We start from the raw sequence: 17,817 nt of genomic DNA, 5'->3' as shown, positions 1-17,817 counted from the left end.
ACTGCCACTGGGTAAGAAACGCTGAGAGTCTTCCCCCCACCCGGGCCGAGTCACTGCTTGTCCTGCTGAGGACGTTGCTGATGTGGAGGGATGAGGATGTTTCTCCCTCTACCTTTGGGATAGCTCCACCTGCCTGCCTTCCCTTTCCCTCTGGGCTGGGAGGCCTGAGGCATCGAGGGACGAAAGGACCGTTTCCTGGTAGGTCTAGGATCGGGCAAGGCCTTACGATCAGTCGCCTTGTCCAGGATATCATCCAGGGCAGGTCCAAACACCAAATCCCCTTTAAAAGGAAGGGAACAAAGCCTCATTTTAGAGGTGGAGTCTCCACTCCAGGCCTTAAGCCAGAGGGCACGTCGGGAAGAGTTAGAAAGCACCGAGGTCCTGGCTGCCAGGCGGACAGATTCCACCGAGGTATCTGCCAGAAAACAGGTAGCCTTCCTAAGCAAGGGAAGGGATTCCAGTAATTCCTCCCTAGGGGTCCCTTGGGAAATATGAGCCTCCAACTGGTCCAACCACCTAATTAGGGACCTGGATACGCAGGTGGAGGCAATGTTGGCTTGAATAGAGGAAGACGATGCCTCCCAGGACCGCTTCATCAGGCCCTCTACCTTCCTATCCATTTGATCCTTCAGTTGGGAAGTATCCTCAAAGGGAAGAGCCGTTTGCTTAGCTACCCTAGCCACCTGAACGTCTACTCTTGGGATCTCCCAATGTAGTCCCGAAGGTTCCAGAGGAAACCGGCGTCTAAGGTCACTCCGTACCCGCCTCTCAGGACATTCCCATTCCTGAGAAACAATATCCAATATATTGGCATGAACTGGGAATCCCAACTGTTTGACTGACTTCAGGCCAGCAAACATTTCGTCCTGGATTGAAGGAAGAGACTGCACTTCCTCTAAACCCATAGTGCTCCGAACTGCCTCAATAAGATCCCCCAACTCTTCTGAGTGAAAAAGAAAGGACTGGTCAGACCCCCCAGATGGAAATCCTTCATCAGGACCCTCAGAGGTGGAATCAGCGTCCTCCTGATCAGAAGGGGTCGACTGGAGTCTCCTCTTTTTTGGAGGAGAGGGTCCAGTAGCAGGGCCAGGAGCAGGGCCAGGAGCAGGGCCAGGAACAGGGCCAGGAACAGGGCCAGGAACAGGGCCAGGAACAGGGCCAGGCACAGGGAGAGAAGCCAGTGAGGCCCTAATCTCCTGTTTCATCATGGACCGCAACTCATCTATCAGAGATGGTTGTTCGGCCCTAATAACCTGGTCCGTACATTGCTGGCAAAGCTTTTTATCCCATACTGCAGGGAGCTTCTTTATACAGATGGGACATTTTTTAATTTTGTCCACTCTGTCAGGTCTATCAGGCTTATCGGACTTGTCAGTTTTTTCTGACTTCTCAGGCTTCTCTGATTTCTCATTTCTGTCAGTTTTCTTGGTGGCCTTGTCCTCCTAGAAAACACAGAGCAGAGAGCCATAATCACTGATGAGACCTATGTCCGAGGGACCAGACCCCTCCATACTCACAGTAGCAGGGGGCACACTGGGTTCTGCAGAGGCAGCTGCAGCGGAAGACATGACAGGGAGCACGGTCTTACCATGATCTGATGTCTTCGTGGCAGCCCTTATGGACAAGGGCCTGCCTCCCCAGTGACGGTGCACGTTTCCCCGCCTCCCGCATCCGGTCCTGGGCAGGTCGAGTCGCAGTCGGCGTGCCTCCACGCTGCCTCCGCAAACCGGAAGCGCTCGACCGGAAGTCCGCAAGACCAGAAGTCCCGCCTCCGGGAGCACTTCCGGATCGCTCCGGCAGCGTGCATGCGGGAGGCGGCCGGCGGCTCAGGGAGGACGCCGGCCGGGGAGCTCAACAGCCTGCATCACCCCTCAGGAGGATCCGGAAGGCTGGAGCAGCGGTCCCCCACAGCGTGAGGGAACAGCAAGGGAGGAGCGGTGAAGGCCCGACCGATGCCGTCCGGCTGAAGGTAATAGGGGGGAAAAAAAAAAAAAAATATACTGCAGTTCGCCGGCCACCACAGCATAGGAGAAAAAACAAAACCTCTCCATGCCCCATGGGGACAGGAAAGACACTGGCTATGGGAGGTGGGAGGGTCCTTTTAAACCTCTTGAACTTCCTGTCCCAATTAGGGCGTGGAGAGACAACCTCCTATGCTGTCGTGGAAGGGACTAGAGAAATGTAAGCAGTTCTTTGATATCTTGTTACTATCCATCTTCCTCTTGATTACATTCCAGAGGTTTTCAATAGGGTTCAGGTCTGGAGATTGGGCTGGCCATGACAGGGTTTTGATGTGATGGTCCTTCATCCACTCATCCACACATTGATTAACCTAGCTGTGTGGCATGGTGCATTGTCCTGCTGGAAAAAAACAGTCCTCAGAGTTGGGGAACATTGCCTGAGCAGAAGGCAGCAACTGTTTTCCAAGGAAACCTTGTATGCAGCTTGATTCATATGTTCTTCGCTAAGTTTAATCTGCCCAATTCCAGCCTTGCTGAAGCATCCCCCAGATCATCACCAATCCTCCACCAAATTTCACAGTTGGTGCAAGACACTGTGGCTTGTACGCCTCTCCTGGTCACCGTCTAACCATTAGACGACCAGGTTTTGGGCAAAGCTGAAAATTAGACTTATCAGAGAAGATTACTTTACTCCAGTCCTCTGTGGTCCAATCCTTATGGTCTTTTCCAGACTTCAGCCTGGCTCTCCTTTGTTTCTCATTGATGAAAGCATTTTCCTAGCTTTACATGACTTGAGCCCTGCCTCTAGGAGCCTGTTACTAGATATGTCGAAATTTCTTCATCCGGCTGCCGGAAAGGACGCATCATGCATCGTTTTTTGTCTCAGGCAAAAAAACGGACCACGCCGGATCCAGCGCTGTCCGGCATGTTGTATAATGGAAGCCTATAGGGGCCGGACCCGGCGTCATCCGGCATATGCCGGAAACCAGCGATGTGTCCGGTTTTTGTTTCTACACATGCCCAGACGTTGTGTAAATTCACTTCTGGTCACAGAAAAAGTCTCTCTCTCTTGGCACGCGGTGTGCCTGCGTGTGTGCGGTGATGATGGGGACGTTAGTGCCTGTGTATGTGCGGTGATGATGGGGGCAGTAGTGTCTGCGTGTGTGCGGGGATGATGGGGGCGGCAGTGCCTGTGTGTGCGGGGATGATGGGGGTGGTAGTGCCTGCGTTTGTGCGATGATGATGGGGGCGGTAGTGCCTGTGTGTGTGCGGTGATGATGGGGGCGGTAGTGCATGCGTGTGTGTGGTGATGATGGGGTTCATCTCTCTCTCTTTGGCATTAAAAAAAAAAACGGATCCGTTTTTTTGCAGGATCCGTTCCATCAGTTTTTACACAATCTGTGATGGATCCGTTGCGTCAGGCACAAACCGGATTGTGCCTAATGGCAAAAACTGGATGTGTGAAAGTAGCCTAAGCTGCACTGGCATGTCACATGTTATGTTTTCCTGATACCCGCTGCATACATCGATTTAAAGAAATTCATTGTACTAAATCTGTATCCCATAGTTTTTATATGTGTGCCACCACTTTCTGTATTAAATAAAATATTTTGTAAACACATAACTCTCATCCTCCGGTGTTTATGCTCTCCCCATGAGTTTGTGTTGGTGGTTGGGTGACGATATTCTGATATCCATCCATAATTATGTTATACACGGTTTCTAGGAGATTTGTATATTTAATCATGACCCAATACATGCTGTTGTGCCTGCACAACCCTCGATTTGCAAAGATTCTTACCAGTGATTACTGGGTGGCGACTCTGATGGACCTAAGCTACAAAGACTATGTAGCAGTACTACTTTCACCACTGCAGCGGGATCTAAAACTGGGCAAATATAAATCTAAGTTGTGTAATGCTGTACTTATGGCATTCCCACCAGACATCGAGGGGCTCGTTGGAATAACAAAGCAGCGTAGGAGGAGGAAGTGAACAACGCAGCAGTTACACCAGCCACAATTTGTCACAATTCATGTGCAACCCTCCATACCATCCAGCAACATCATCTGCTATGGTGAGTATTTCCAGAAGTCAGCACTTAGCAAACATGGTGGAAGAGTACATGTTCACACGTATCTCAGTGCTATCTGATGGTTATACACCATTTAATTTGTGGGTTGCAAAATTGAATACATGGCCTGAGCTTGCACAATAGGCTTTGTAGATGTTGGCCTCCCCTGCTACAAATATACTGTTTGAACGTGTGTTCAGCATGGCAGTGGTTTAATCACAGACAGGCGCATCCGGCTGTCCTCAGCTAATGTGGACAAGCTGACTTTCATTAACCCCTTCACGACCGCGGGCAGTAAAATGACGTCCTATTTTAACGTGACTTAACGACCAGGGACGTAATTTTACGGCCTAAAGTTCATTTGATTGCCGTGGCCATAGCAACGGCTTTCAAATGATGTCCCCTGCTGTTTCTTACAGCAAGGGACCTTTGCTTCACCCCAGGGGGGGTGGCATCGCCACCCCCCATCGACGATCGATGTGATTGGCTGTTCAAATCTGAACCGCCAACCACATCTTTCGCACTGATTTCGGTAAAAATAATGCCAGAATTAGTGTGATACTATGAGATCCGGCTATGATGTGCTGTAGCAGGTACAGCAGATCATAGGTGGATCTCAAACATGCCGCCCCCAGCCCCTGCAGCACTGATTGGAGCGATCGTGCTATGACGCGCAATCGCTCCAATCAGTGTGCAGTGGGGCGGTCTGATCTGCTGGTGGCCGCCCTCCCCAGGCCTGTGCTGTTCTGGGGACCCTCCCCCAACATGTCTGCAGCGTGAAGCACTGGCTGGTACTAGTGGTACCACGCCACCGCTGCTGCAGCCGCTGCTGTCACGTCACGGAGCGGTGAGTATTGTGCTCACCTTGCAGCCCCTGCGCGCTCTTGTGATTGCTCCTGCGCGCTTCCGTAATGGCCCCTGCTCGTGCCCCCCTGCGATCTGCCCCCCCGACATCCCGATCTGCCCCCCGACATCCCGATCTGCCCCCCGCCATCTCTATTCTGCAGCTCCTCCGGTATCTCCCTCCTCCTCTGCTCTCCTTGCAGCCCCTGCGCGCTCTTGTGATTGCTCCTGCGCGCTCCCGTAATGGCCCCTGCCCGTGCCCCCCTGCGATCTGCCCCCCCGACATCCCGATCTGCCCCCCGACATCTCTATTCTGCAGCTCCTCCGGTATCTCCTTCCTCCTCTGCTCTCCTTGCAGCCCCTGCGCGCTCTTGTGATTGCTCCTGCGCGCTTCCGTAATGGCCCCTGCTCGTGCCCCCCTGCGATCTGCCCCCCCGACATCCCGATCTGCCCCCCGCCATCTCTATTCTGCAGCTCCTCCGGTATCTCCCTCCTCCTCTGCTCTCCTTGCAGCCCCTGCGCGCTCTTGTGATTGCTCCTGCGCGCTCCCGTAATGGCCCCTGCCCGTGCCCCCCTGCGATCTGCCACCCCGACATCCCGATCTGCCCACCCGACATCCCGATCTGCCCCCCGACATCTCTATTCTGCAGCTCCTCCGGTATCTCCTTCCTCCTCTGCTCTCCTTGCAGCCCCTGCGCGCTCTTGTGATTGCTCCTGCGCGCTCCCGTAATGGCCCCTGCCCGTGCCCCCCTGCGATCTGCCCCCCCGACATCCCGATCTGCCCCCCCGACATCCCGATCTGCCCCCCGACATCCCGATCTGCCCCCCCCCCGACATCCCGATCTGCCCCCCGCCATCTCTATTCTGCAGCTCTTCCGGTAGCTCCCTCCTCGTCTGCTCTCCTTGCAGCCCCTGCGCGCTCTTGTGATTGCTCCTGCGCGCTCCCGTAATGGCCCCTGCCCGTGCCCCCCTGCGATCTTCCCCCCCGACATCCCGATCTGCCCCCCGCCATCTCTATTCTGCAGCTCCTCCGGTATCTCCCTCCTCCTCTGCTCTCCTTGCAGCCCCTGCGCGCTCCCGTAATGGCCCCTGCCCGTGCCCCCCTGCGATCTGCCCCCCGACATACCGATCTGCCCCCCGACATACTGATCTGCCCCCCGACATCCCGATCTGCCCCCGACATCCCGATCTGCCGGCCTCCCACCGTGATCTCTATTCTGCAGCTCCTCCGGTATCTCCCTCCTCCTCTGCTCTCCCCCTCCCCCTCTGCTGTCCCCCCCCCCCCCTCTGCTGTCCCCCCGACCTCTGCTGTCCCCCCGACGTCCTCTTACCTGTCTTCACCGGCCGATCACATCTGCCTCCATCGCTGGGTCCTTCTTCCTGGGTCTTCTACTGAGCTGTCCAACTTCCTGCCTGCTGCTGCTGTAAAGCTGTTCCTCCTGCTAATCCTCTGGGTACTGTGAGTATAACTTTTTTTTTTTCTTTTTTTTCCTCTATCCCCTGTCCATTTTTACACCTCGTGCGTCCCGCCGAGCCCTGATCAGGGATGCAGATAACGTATCTGCATCCGTGGTCAGTTTTCGACGGGACTTTTTTTTTCCCGTATCCCCGACGCTTTTTGTATCGAATCCGTCCCGCCGAGCGCTGATCAGGGATGCAGATAACGGATCGGCATCCCTGCTCAATTTTTGGCGTGACAAAAAGCATCGGGGATACGGAAAAAAAAGTCACGCCAAAAATTGAGCAGGGATGCCGATCCGTTATGTGCATCTCTGATCAGCGCTCGGCGGGACGCACGGACTGATGCGATACTTTTTTTTCCGTATCCCCGACGCTTTTTGTATCGCATCAGTCCGTGCGTCCCGCCGAGCGCTGATCAGGGATGCACATAACGGATCGGCATCCCTGCTCAATTTTTGGCGTGACAAAAAGCATCGGGGATACGGAAAAAAAAGTCACGCCAAAAATTGAGCAGGGATGCCGATCCGTTATGTGCATCCCTGATCAGCGCTCGGCGGGACGCACGGACTGATGCGATACAAAAAGCGTCGGGGATACGAAAAAAAAGTATCGCATCAGTCCGTGCGTCCCGCCGAGCGCTGATCAGAGATGCACATAACGGATCGGCATCCCTGCTCAATTTTTGGCGTGACTTTTTTTTCGTATCCCCGATGCTTTTTGTCACGCCAAAAATTGAGCAGGGATGCCGATCCGTTATGTGCATCCCTGATCAGCGCTCGGCGGGACACACGGACTGATGCGATACAAAAAGCGTCGGGGATACGGAAAAAAAAGTATCGCATCTGTCCGTGCATCCCGCTGAGTGCGGATCAGCATCCCTGCTCAATTTTTGCCATGACTTTTTTTTTTTTCCGTATCCCCAGCGCTTTTTGTATCTCATCCGACCGTGCCTCCTGCAGCGGCCAATCAGTGCACTGCGTCTGTGCGTTTGAAAAGTCAAATGGCGTTCCTTGTCTTCTGAGCCCCGCCATGCGCCCAAACAATTGATTTCCACCACATATGAGGTATCTGCGTACTCGGGAAAAATTGCACAATACGTTTTATGGTGCATTTTTTCCTGATACCGTTGTAAAAAGAAAAAAAAAAGCTACCTTGTTGCTGCAAAAATTTAAAAAAAAAAAATAATTTTCACGGTTCAACGTTATCAACTTTCAGTGGAGCCCCTGGGGGTACAAGGGGCTCACTAAACATCTAGATAAATTCCTTGAGGGGTCTAGTTCCAAAATGGGGTAATTTGTGGGGGAGCTCCACTGTTTAGGCACCATAGGGGGGGGGTCTAAAAACGTGACATGGCGTCCGCTAATGATTCCAACCAATTTTGCTGCCAAATGGTGCCTTTCTCTTCTGAGCCCCGCCATGCGCCCAACAATTACTTTCCACCACATGTGAGGTATCTGCGTACTCAGGAGAAATTGCACAATACGTTTTATGGTGCATTTTTTCCTGATACCCTTGTGAAAAAAAAGCTACCTGGTTCAAGTAACAGTTCTGTGGTAAAACAAAAGAAAATTGTATTCATGGCTCAACATTATCGACTTCTGTGGAGCCCCTTGGGGCTCACCAAACATCTAGATAAACTCCTTGAGGGGTCTAGTTTCCAAAATGGGGTCACTTGTGGGGGAGCTCCACTGTTTAGGCACCTCAGGGGGTCTCTAAACGTGACATGGTATCCGCTAATGATTCAAACAAATTTTGCTGTCAAATGGTGCTCCTTCTCTTCTGAGCCCCGCCATGCGCCCAAACAATTACTTTCTACCACATATGAGGTATCGTCGTACTCAGGAAAAAATGCACTATAAATTTCATGGTGTATTTTTTCCTGATACCCTTGTGGAAAAAAAAGCTACTTAGTTGAAGCAACAGTTTTGTGGTAAAAAAAATAAAATATTTTCACAGCTCAACTTTATAAACTTTTGTGAAGCCCCCAGGTGTTCAAAGTGCTCACCAAACATCTAGAAAAATTATTTGAGGGCTCTAGTTTCCAAAATGGGATCACTTGTGGGGGAGCTCCATTGTTTAGGCACCTCAGGGGGTCTTCAAACCTGACATGGCGTCCGCTAATGAGTGCAGCTAATTTTGCGTTCAAAAATTCAAATGGCGCTCCTTCCCTTTCGAGATCTGCCGTGTGCCCAAACATTTGATTTCCACCACATATGAGGTATCTGCGTACTCAGGAGAAAATGGACAATACATTTTATGTTGCATTTTTCCCCGATACCCTTGTGAAAAAAAAAGCTACCTAGTTGAAGCAACAGTTTTGTGGTAAAAAAATTTTTTTTTCTTTTCACGGCTCAACGTTATAAACTTCTGTGAAGCCCCCAGGTATTCAAAGTGCTCACCAAACATCTAGAAAAATTATTTGAGGGCTCTAGTTTCCAAAATGGGGTCACTTGTGGGGGAGCTCCATTGTTTAGGCACCTCAGGGGGTCTTCAAACCCGACATGGCGTCCGCTAATGAGTGCAGCTAATTTTGCGTTCAAAAATTCAAATGGCGCTCCTTCCCTTCCGAGCTTTGCCGTGCGCCCAAACAATTGATTTTTACCACATATGGGGTATCAGCGTACTCAGGAGAAAATGCACAATAAATTGTAGGGTGCACTTTCCCTTTTCTCCCTTGTAAAAATGAAAATTTTATGGCTAACATTTTTGTGTTAAAAAGTAAAATTTTCATTTTTTCCTTCCACATTGCTTTGGTTCCTGTGAAGCACCTAAAGGGTTAATAAACTTCTTGGATGTGGTTTTGAGCAGTGTGAGGGGTGCAGTTTTTAGAATGGGGTCACTTTTGGGTATTTTCTGTCACCTCGGTCTCTCAAAGTCACTTCAAATGTGATGTGGTCCCTAAAAAAATTATTTTGTAAATTTTGTTGGAAAAATTAGAAATTGCTGATGAACTTTCACCCCTTCTAACTTCCTAACGAAAAAAAAAATTCTTTCGAAAATTGCGCTGATGTAAAGTAGACAAGTGGGAAATGTTATTTCGTAACTATTTTGTGTGACATATCTCTCAGATTTATGGGTATAAATTTTCAAAGTTTGAAAATTGCGAAATTTTCTAAATTTTCGCACAATTTCCTAAATTGTCACAAATAAACGCAAAAAATATCGGCCTAAATTTACCACTGACATGAAGTACAATATGTCACGAAAAAACAATCTCAGAATCGCCAGGATCCGTTGAAGCGTTCCAGAGTTATAACCTGTCAAAGTGACACTGGTCAGAATTGCAAAAAATGGCCCGGTCATTAGGGTGTTTTAGTGGCCGGGGGTGAAGGGGTTAACATTAATAAGTCGTAATATACTCTACTTGCCATGCCCAGTGTTTTGAAGAGAAGTGGCGAGAATTAATTTTTTACTACCCTGGTGAGAAGTGGCAAAAGGTAGCATTTACCAAAAAGGCCACATACTCTGGTGAAAGGTAGTTTAAAAAAAAAAAATAAAAAATAAGTCTAAAGACCGGTTGCACATTGGCATGAAGTAGAACTTTGGAGGAGGAGGAGGCAGCATACTGATTATTGGGTTTTCAGTGTAATATTATATTTAAGGGTTAAATATAATATTACATTGAAAACCCAATAGTTTACTGCCTCCTCCTAAATTCTACTTGACGCCAATGTGCAGCCAGGTCTTTAGACTTAATTTTTTTTGTAAAAACTACCTTTTACCAGTGTATGTGGCCTTAATGTTTAGTAAAAATTAACTCGCAATTTCTCACAAGGGTCTGTGCCCTTCATTTTTTGTAAAAACGACCTCTTGCTTAGGGTATGTGGTGTTCATTTTGGGTAAAAACTACCTGTCACCACTTCTAACAAGGGCCTATGGCCTTAATTTTGTTTTAGAAACTACCTGTTTCTACTTCTCAGCAGGGTATGTGCCCTTAATTTTTTGGAAAAACTACCTCTCGCCACTTCTCACCAGGGCATGTGGCCTTTGTTTTTAACTAACTTCTACTTGTTGCCAGTTTACAGCTGAGTTTGTGAAATTAGTTTAAAGGGATCCTGTCAAGTGCAATATGCACCCAGAACCACGAGCAGTTGTGGGTGCATATTGCTAATCCCTGCCTAACCGTTCCAGTATCTAGTAGCATAGATAAAGAGATCTTTAGAAAAAGTATTTCTAAAGATGCTTTATAATTGGGGGCATGGGCAGCAGGCAGCATGAGCGGTCGCACTTGAGAGCAGCTCTGCTATCCAACGCTGATTTACTATATTAATCCTGCTGAAATTGGTGCCTAAATACACCTCCGGATTACCAGTGGTGCGGTGATTATCCTGATCGGCAACATGAGCAGAGGTCGTAGCGCGGCGGCGGCCGAGAAGCTGAAGAAATTTGCTAGGGACTCCCAGCAAGATGGCGCCGGCAAACAGGCAGAGCGGGAAGCCAGCGAGGCGGAGGAGGAGGAGGACATGGAGGCCGGATCCAAGGGATCGCAGGAGATGACCTTGCAGCAAGTTACTACGCAATTACTTGCAGCGATCCAGGATTCGAAAGTGTCGCTGACGGGCAAAATCGAGGAGGTTAAGATTGATGTGGGTCTCCTCAGGCTGGATTTGCAAAACCTAAGAGAGCGGGTAAAGGAGATGGAGCAGAGGATCTCCACGCTAGAGGACGACGCAAGAGCAACGCCGGGCAGACTATCATCCTTGGAAAGTGCAGCAAACAACTGGGCACATAGGGCTGACGACCTGGAGAATCGTCTGCGTCGCAATAATTTAAGAATCCTAGGGATGCCGGAGAGAACAGAAGGGACCGATCCATGTAAGTTGATGGAAACATGGCTCTCCGAAACCTTCCCTGATGCGACGTTGTCTGCGGCTTTCGCCATAGAAAGAGCCCATCGGGTGCCGGCTAGGCCTCCTCCCCCGGGAGCGCAGCCCAGACCCCTCTTGGCCCGACTATTGAGCAGCAGGGATAGAGATGCGATCCTAAGTGCGGCGAGACGCAAGGGCCCGATCTCACATAATAACGCCTCCATATTGATCTTCCCTGACTTCTCTGCGTCTCTCCAGAAAACAAGGGCATCCTTCATCCAAGTGAAAAGACGCCTTAGAGAACACCAGATTGCCTACTCCATGATCTTCCCAGCTCGTCTTTGAGTGGTTCATCAAGAGCGTTGCCTGTTCTTCACCTCTCCTGCGGAAGCGGATGATTGGATCAACTCGCTGAAAAGGAAGCGCTGATACGATGCTGATTCGGGCGACACCCTGGTGAACGTTGTTGTGTCTACATCGCGGTTTAGACCCACCTCTCCTTTTCTTTTCCGAAGCGAGGACGGAAATGCGATTCCAGTTTCTGGGGCGTTGTGTTTGAAATCGCTGTTGTGATCGATTTTTGATCTTCGACTGTTGGAATCCTGCGTCCCTCGTTATTGAAGGCGCGAAATAATTTTTCCTCCTTTTCTCCTGTTTTGTAAATGGAGAGGGGCTCGGGATCGCTGTTGCGCCCGCTCCCCGATCTTTTGGCTCCAGATCGCTGATGAGCTGGTGATTATGAGAAGATGCGCTGTTGCGATTGCGATCCTCCGGATGCTTGTGGGTCCCCAGATACGACCATTATGGTCCTCCACTGAGCCAATTGTCTAGCCGGCTCCCCGTCTGGATAACTGGAGGCGGGCCGGGGCTGCGTTCTTGGATATGATATGGCCTGCGATCATTGCTGAGTTCGGTTTGAGTCCCAGAGTCCCGGATTACCGCCACTTCGATCGCAGTTGCGGCACTTGTGGGGCCCAGACTGAGGTGAGGTCCGACAGTACTTGGGCCAGACCGTTGCTGCGTCACCAAAAGCACTTTAAAGCGGACTCATGTTATCCTGTATCTCTCGGACCGGTATGGGACTCCATTTTAGGATCGCACTATTCTGCAACACACCTAAGTTCACAATGTTGGTTTCTATTGTAGAGCTTTATAAAGTTTCTTAGGCTACCACGTATTATAGTATCTCATAACCTAAGGCTACTTGCAACTATCCCTTTAGTTTCCTCCACACTCTCATCCTCCCCCCCTCTCCTACTCAACCCCCTTATTCCTGCCCCCCCTTACTCCCCCCCCCCTCACACCAACCCTTCTCCCCCTCCTGTCCCCTCAAGCTCTCTTCCCCCAACAGTCCTCCTCCCCCTGTTTTCAACCCCCAACTCCCTCAACCCCCCTCCCCTCCTCTTCCCCCGTGCTCCCCCCCTCCATACCTCTTCTCCTTCACACCTCTCCCCCCCTCCCCCCTTCACACCTCTCCCCCTCCACACTCCCCCCCTTTTTTTTTCTCTCTCTCTTTCTCTCTCTCTCTCCATACCCCCCTATTCTTTCCCTTATTTATGCATGTTATATGTTATGTAGCAAGGTAATTGACAAATTTAAGCTGTTGGACTGCAGGAGCCGCTCATGTCCTTGTTTGAGGACACCCCCGTACCAAGTACATTATCTAGCCACGTTGGTTCACCCTAGTCGTTGCTAGGGAAAATCTCTCCTGGTCACACTATTGGACCAGTTCTTGTCGGCTGCGTAAGTGCAGCCGATTGTTTGCATTCGAGGGTATGTTCACCCAAGTTCTACTCTACTGTAGGTTAAGTTCTTGACATACTTTATTTAGTCTAGCAAGTGATATCTTTCAATGGCTTTAAACGTAATGACATGGAATGTTAGGGGACTAGACACAGCCAGGAAAAGGGCAGCAGATCGTATGTTTACAAGAGACCCACTTATTGTTAGAGACCACTAGAGTGCTCCAGAAGCCTTCGGTTCAATGGTCAGCCCATTCTGTTCATTCCTCATATTCTAGGGGAGTATCAGTGCTAATCCACAAAACAGTGCGCTGGAACCCGGGTAGGATTATAAAGGATACTGATGGGAGATATATATTTATCCAAGCTCACATTGATGGGGTAATGATAGTGATCCTAGCCATATACATCCCCCCTGCGATGGGAATTTCGATACTGCATGAGGCGGCTAAGTTTGCCTCGCAATTCCCACAAGCTCTGGTGCTCTGCATGGGGGACTTTAACTTGATCAATAACCCAGGATTGGATAGATTCAGCGCCCGACAGATCTCGATCTCTCATACAATACAAACCAGACTGAGCGCATTCCTACAGGAGATGGGATGGCGTGACATGTGGCGGTTCTATAATCCAGTATTGAGAGAGTACACATGTTATACTCCAGGGAAAAATTCTTTATCTAGGATTGACTACATCTGTGGGAATGAGAGAGTCTGTGCTCATATACAAATGGTATGCCACTTGCCCAGATCAGTATCAGACCACTCCCCGATATTTGTCGGCATTACATGGGAGGGATGTAATTCACACAGATTGTCACGGAAAATTAACCCTTGGTGGCTTTCACTTTTCGGAACCAATGATAGGATTCCTGACCAAATTATGGCATATACTGAGACGAATTCCGTAGAGGAAAATCACTCGGCCTATTGGGACGCACTTAAAGCGTATTTGAGGGGATGCTGTCACTCCTCCATCTCATATATCAAGAAACAGGCGGCCAGAGAGGAGGAGGAATTGGCCACTCAAAATAGAACACTAGAACATAGATTTACTTCGGACCCGTCTGAGGAAAACAGAACTCAATGGTTACAAGCTGGGAGGAAATATCTTTTATATTAACAGGATAAGGCCAAGAGACATGTCTTCTTCACGAACCAGAGGTATTTCGAGCAAGGGAACCAATCTAGTAGCCTACTAGCGTTCTTGGTGCACCAGTCCAATAGCTCACCTGCGGTCCTTAAGATTAGAGCCCCTAATGGCGAACCAGTTACTTCCGTCAATGACATTCTGGAAGTGTTCTTGGAATTTTATAGGAACCTATATGAGTCCAGACTGACCATGTCGAGGGAGGAGATTGCTGATTACCTGCGAGGTCTGGAGCTTCCCAGACTGACTTCGGCCCAGAGATCGGCCTTGGATGAGCCCATTAGTATGGAGGAGATGGTGGAAGCGATGGGGGCCCTTAATAAAGGTAGGGCATCTGGTCCTGACGGACTCCCGATTGAAATATTTGTCAGATATCAGGGGGGGCTTGCTCCAGCCCTCCTGGAAACGGTTGAGGCTTCGTTCCGAAAGGGACGGTTGCCTGACTCTTTCTATGAGGCAACCACCATTCTGCTACTGAAACCAGACAAGGACCCATTGGATTGCGGCTCGTACAGGCCGATCTCTTTGTTGAACTCTGACTATAAAATTCTTACCAAAATATTGGCAACTAGACTTAACAAAGTGATCTCCTCCATAATACATGAAGACCAGTCGGGATTAATTCCGGGTAGGAGTACCTCGGATAACCTGAGGAGGGCGCAGGTGATCTTACAGATCGGTACCAAGTTAGAGGAGGATTGGGCTCTGGTCTCATTGGATGCGGCCAAGGCCTTTGATTCTATAGAATGGCCATACCTGCTGGAGGTGCTGCGGGCATTTGGCTTCGGCAACGAATTCATCAGATGGATTGAGATTATATATAAAGCACCGTCTGCTAACATCCAGGTGGGTGGCGGGGTGTCGGAAACTTTCTCCCTGGGGAGGGGAACCAGACAGGGATGCCCCCTATCCCCTCTCCTGTTTGCCCTGGCCATGGAGCCGTTGGCGGTGCGCATTCGGGCGGACCCAATTTACCAAGGAGTGAAGCACCGAAAGGGAGATGAATGCCTGTCTCTGTACGCAGACGACTTGCTATTGTTTGCATCTAATCCGGATTCCTCCATTCCTAGGGCTGTGGAGCTTATTGACCGATTCGGGGAGTTCTCGGGCCTGGCAATAAACTGGTCAAAGTCGTACCTCCTCTTTTTGTCCCGGGACAGAGAGGACATGGCGAACACTTACATATTTAGGATTCCGGTGGTTGATCACTTTAAATACCTGGGGATTATACTGAGAAAAAGCCCTTCGGAGATGATAGCAAGAAATATCGTCCCTCTCTTATCACACCTCGGGGAGAAATTTAATAGATGGAGCCAGCTCCCGCTTTCAGTGGCGGGAAGGATTAACCTCAAAATGATAGTAGAACCAAAGTGTCTCTACATTACCCAGCATGTATTTGTGCAGATTCCCCGCTCCTTCTTTCGGACCCTGGACTCCTTAATGAATACCTTTGTCTGGGGCGCTTCCAGATCGAAAGTCCAATTGGCCAAATTACAGAGGCCTAAAGATCTGGGGGGTATGGCCCTTCCTGATCTTTATATATATTACCTGGCCGGACAACTGAAATATCTGGGTCAATGGACACTACCTGGGGTGATGGGTTCTCCGGAGGGATTTTTGGCAGAGTTCACGGGTGTGGATCTCCTATGGCCCCTATTGACAGATTACAAGAGAGCCCCTGAGGGCCGTATCCTCTCGATACACAAACTGGGGGCCAGGATTTGGAAGGAGGCTAAAGCCATATTCAGATTCCATGATGTACCAATTGAGACCCCCTTATGGGGTAACCTGGACCTTCCGCACTTTTGTGGGTTGCCGGGCTTTGGTGAGTGGAGGAATCGCGGAATAGTCTCCCTGAGCTCAATTGTCCGTGATGGTGAACTCCGTCCTTTTGCGCAACAGCAAGCTGAATTCGAGTTGCCGGAATCCCATGGGTTTCAGTACCTCCAGATCAGGCACGCCTTTCGGGCTCAGTTCTCTGGTCGTGGGGTTAGATTCTCTTCCTTCCCAATCATTGGAATTATCAGATCACAAGGCCCTGGCGGTCTTATCTCCAAACTATACTCCTCTCTCATTCGGGCCAAAGCCATGAATAACCCTCTTTCTGTCCGGGATAAGCGGAGAGCCAGGATTCCTGAAATAGATGATGTAGTTTGGGACGACATCGTCTAATCCCACACTTTGGTCATTCCTGCAATTAATAACAGACAATTATACATAATACACCAGAGTTATATCACTCCCCAGAGACTGAAAAAGATGAACAACTCGGTGGGGGAGGGTTGTCCGAGGTGTGGGAGAGACGGTGCAGATTTCTGGCACATGATATGGGAATGCCGGATCATTCATTCTTATTGGGGCGAGGTTATAGCGGCTCTTTCCTCCATACTTGAAAAACCGGTCCCTATGAGCCCGATTCTGTGCCTATTTGGTGTGGTAGATGTACACTCTTGGTCCCAAGATGAGAATCTATTATTAAAAAAGGTCCTGTTTTTGGCCCGGAAGGGCATTATACTAAATTGGATGAGTACTCAGTCCCCATCTAGGGCCTCTTGGATTGCACTGGTAAATGCTATAATTCCGCTAGAACAATTTGTATTTAAGACGAGACGTTCTTTAAATAAATGACAAAATATGGGGCAGATGGTTGGGTTCGCCCTTGACTGGGGGCTCACCGGGTTCCCTAGCTAACAACCTACAGACACTGCTGTCGTAGTAATAATTTGCTACCATACCAGTGATATGGAAGGGGAATTCTATAGATCATAAGGTTATGCATCAACAGTGTGAAGTGGTCCCCGACACCAAGTTCGCAAATTCCTTGTCAATATGGGTTCTTTACCCCATGTTAGATATAACTTGTGAGCAGACACATCTGAAATATCTACTGTTCAATGCCATCCTAAGAGTACAGGATGTTGACTTGATTATTGATGTATTATCACTCTAGATATTAACCAATTTTTACCCATATCCTGACTGTACAAATTGTTGATTTGATTTCTGATGTAATGCCATACTTAACCTTCAATAAAACGAGTTTAAAAAAAAGATGCTTTATAATATGCTAATGAGTAGGGCTGAGCGGGCCCGGGCTGTAAATGTCCGGATCCGCACGGTTTCAGCACTATTCCCGGGCCCGGGATTCCGGCTGCACGATACGGAACCGGCAATTAATAAAAAATGGAAAAAAAAACAATAAATAAATGAGCATTTCATACTTACCGGGCTCTGTCACGGCGGCACACTGCTTCCGGGTCGCGCTTTCACTTCCTGTGCTGTCACACAGCTTTCTGTGTTTTCCCCACCCACCGGCCGTCCTCTCAGCTGTGATTGGTTCCTGGCTGACGCGCCCCCCAGCCTGTGACAGTGTCTGCCGTGCAGTCATCGCTTATCGCGGTCAGTACTACGCTGCACTCAGAGCGGGCAGCCGTGCTCTATAGCTGCTCGCTCTAACATGTAGCAGAGCCGGAGGTGTCGCCGCGGGACTTCTCCTGTGGATTACGTCGAGGCTGCAAGGTATTTGGGGGTTAATAATGTGGTGAAGGAGGAGTGTTTTGTATTTTATTTCAAATAAAGGATTTTTCTCTGTCTTGTTTATTTACTGTCACTTACAGGTTTGTGTGATGCAGGTATCTGATAGACGCCTGTACCATCACACAAACCTAGGGTTTAGCAGCAGCTATGTGCCCCTGCTAACCCCTGCTATTACCCCGACTGGCACCGCATCACGCCAGCGGGAAGAGCCGGTATCGCACCAGTATGTCGCATCTAACAGAT

At 49.5% G+C, this 17,817-nt stretch overlaps 1 protein-coding gene across 3 annotated transcripts in view; it reads left to right on the top strand.

Moving 5' to 3' along the window:
• GEMIN6 (gem nuclear organelle associated protein 6) overlaps positions 1 to 17,817 on the top strand; it is a 45,213-nt gene that overhangs the window by 5,640 nt on the left and 21,756 nt on the right. Inside the window, exon 1 of one of the 3 annotated variants that reach the window (XM_075339483.1) lies at positions 4,022 to 4,037. The exons of the other annotated variants lie outside the window; for them this stretch is intronic. The gene's annotated coding sequence lies outside the window, so the exon portion shown is untranslated. Of the gene's footprint in view, positions 1 to 4,021; positions 4,038 to 17,817 lie in introns of those variants that run through there. 3 annotated transcript variants of the gene reach the window in all.

This window comes from Anomaloglossus baeobatrachus, chromosome 3 (genome assembly GCF_048569485.1).
Source record: "Anomaloglossus baeobatrachus isolate aAnoBae1 chromosome 3, aAnoBae1.hap1, whole genome shotgun sequence".
NCBI classification, from domain to species: Eukaryota; Metazoa; Chordata; class Amphibia; order Anura; family Aromobatidae; genus Anomaloglossus; species Anomaloglossus baeobatrachus.
Note: the sequence above shows the minus strand (reverse complement) of the source record. Positions and strands in the feature narration are given on the sequence as shown.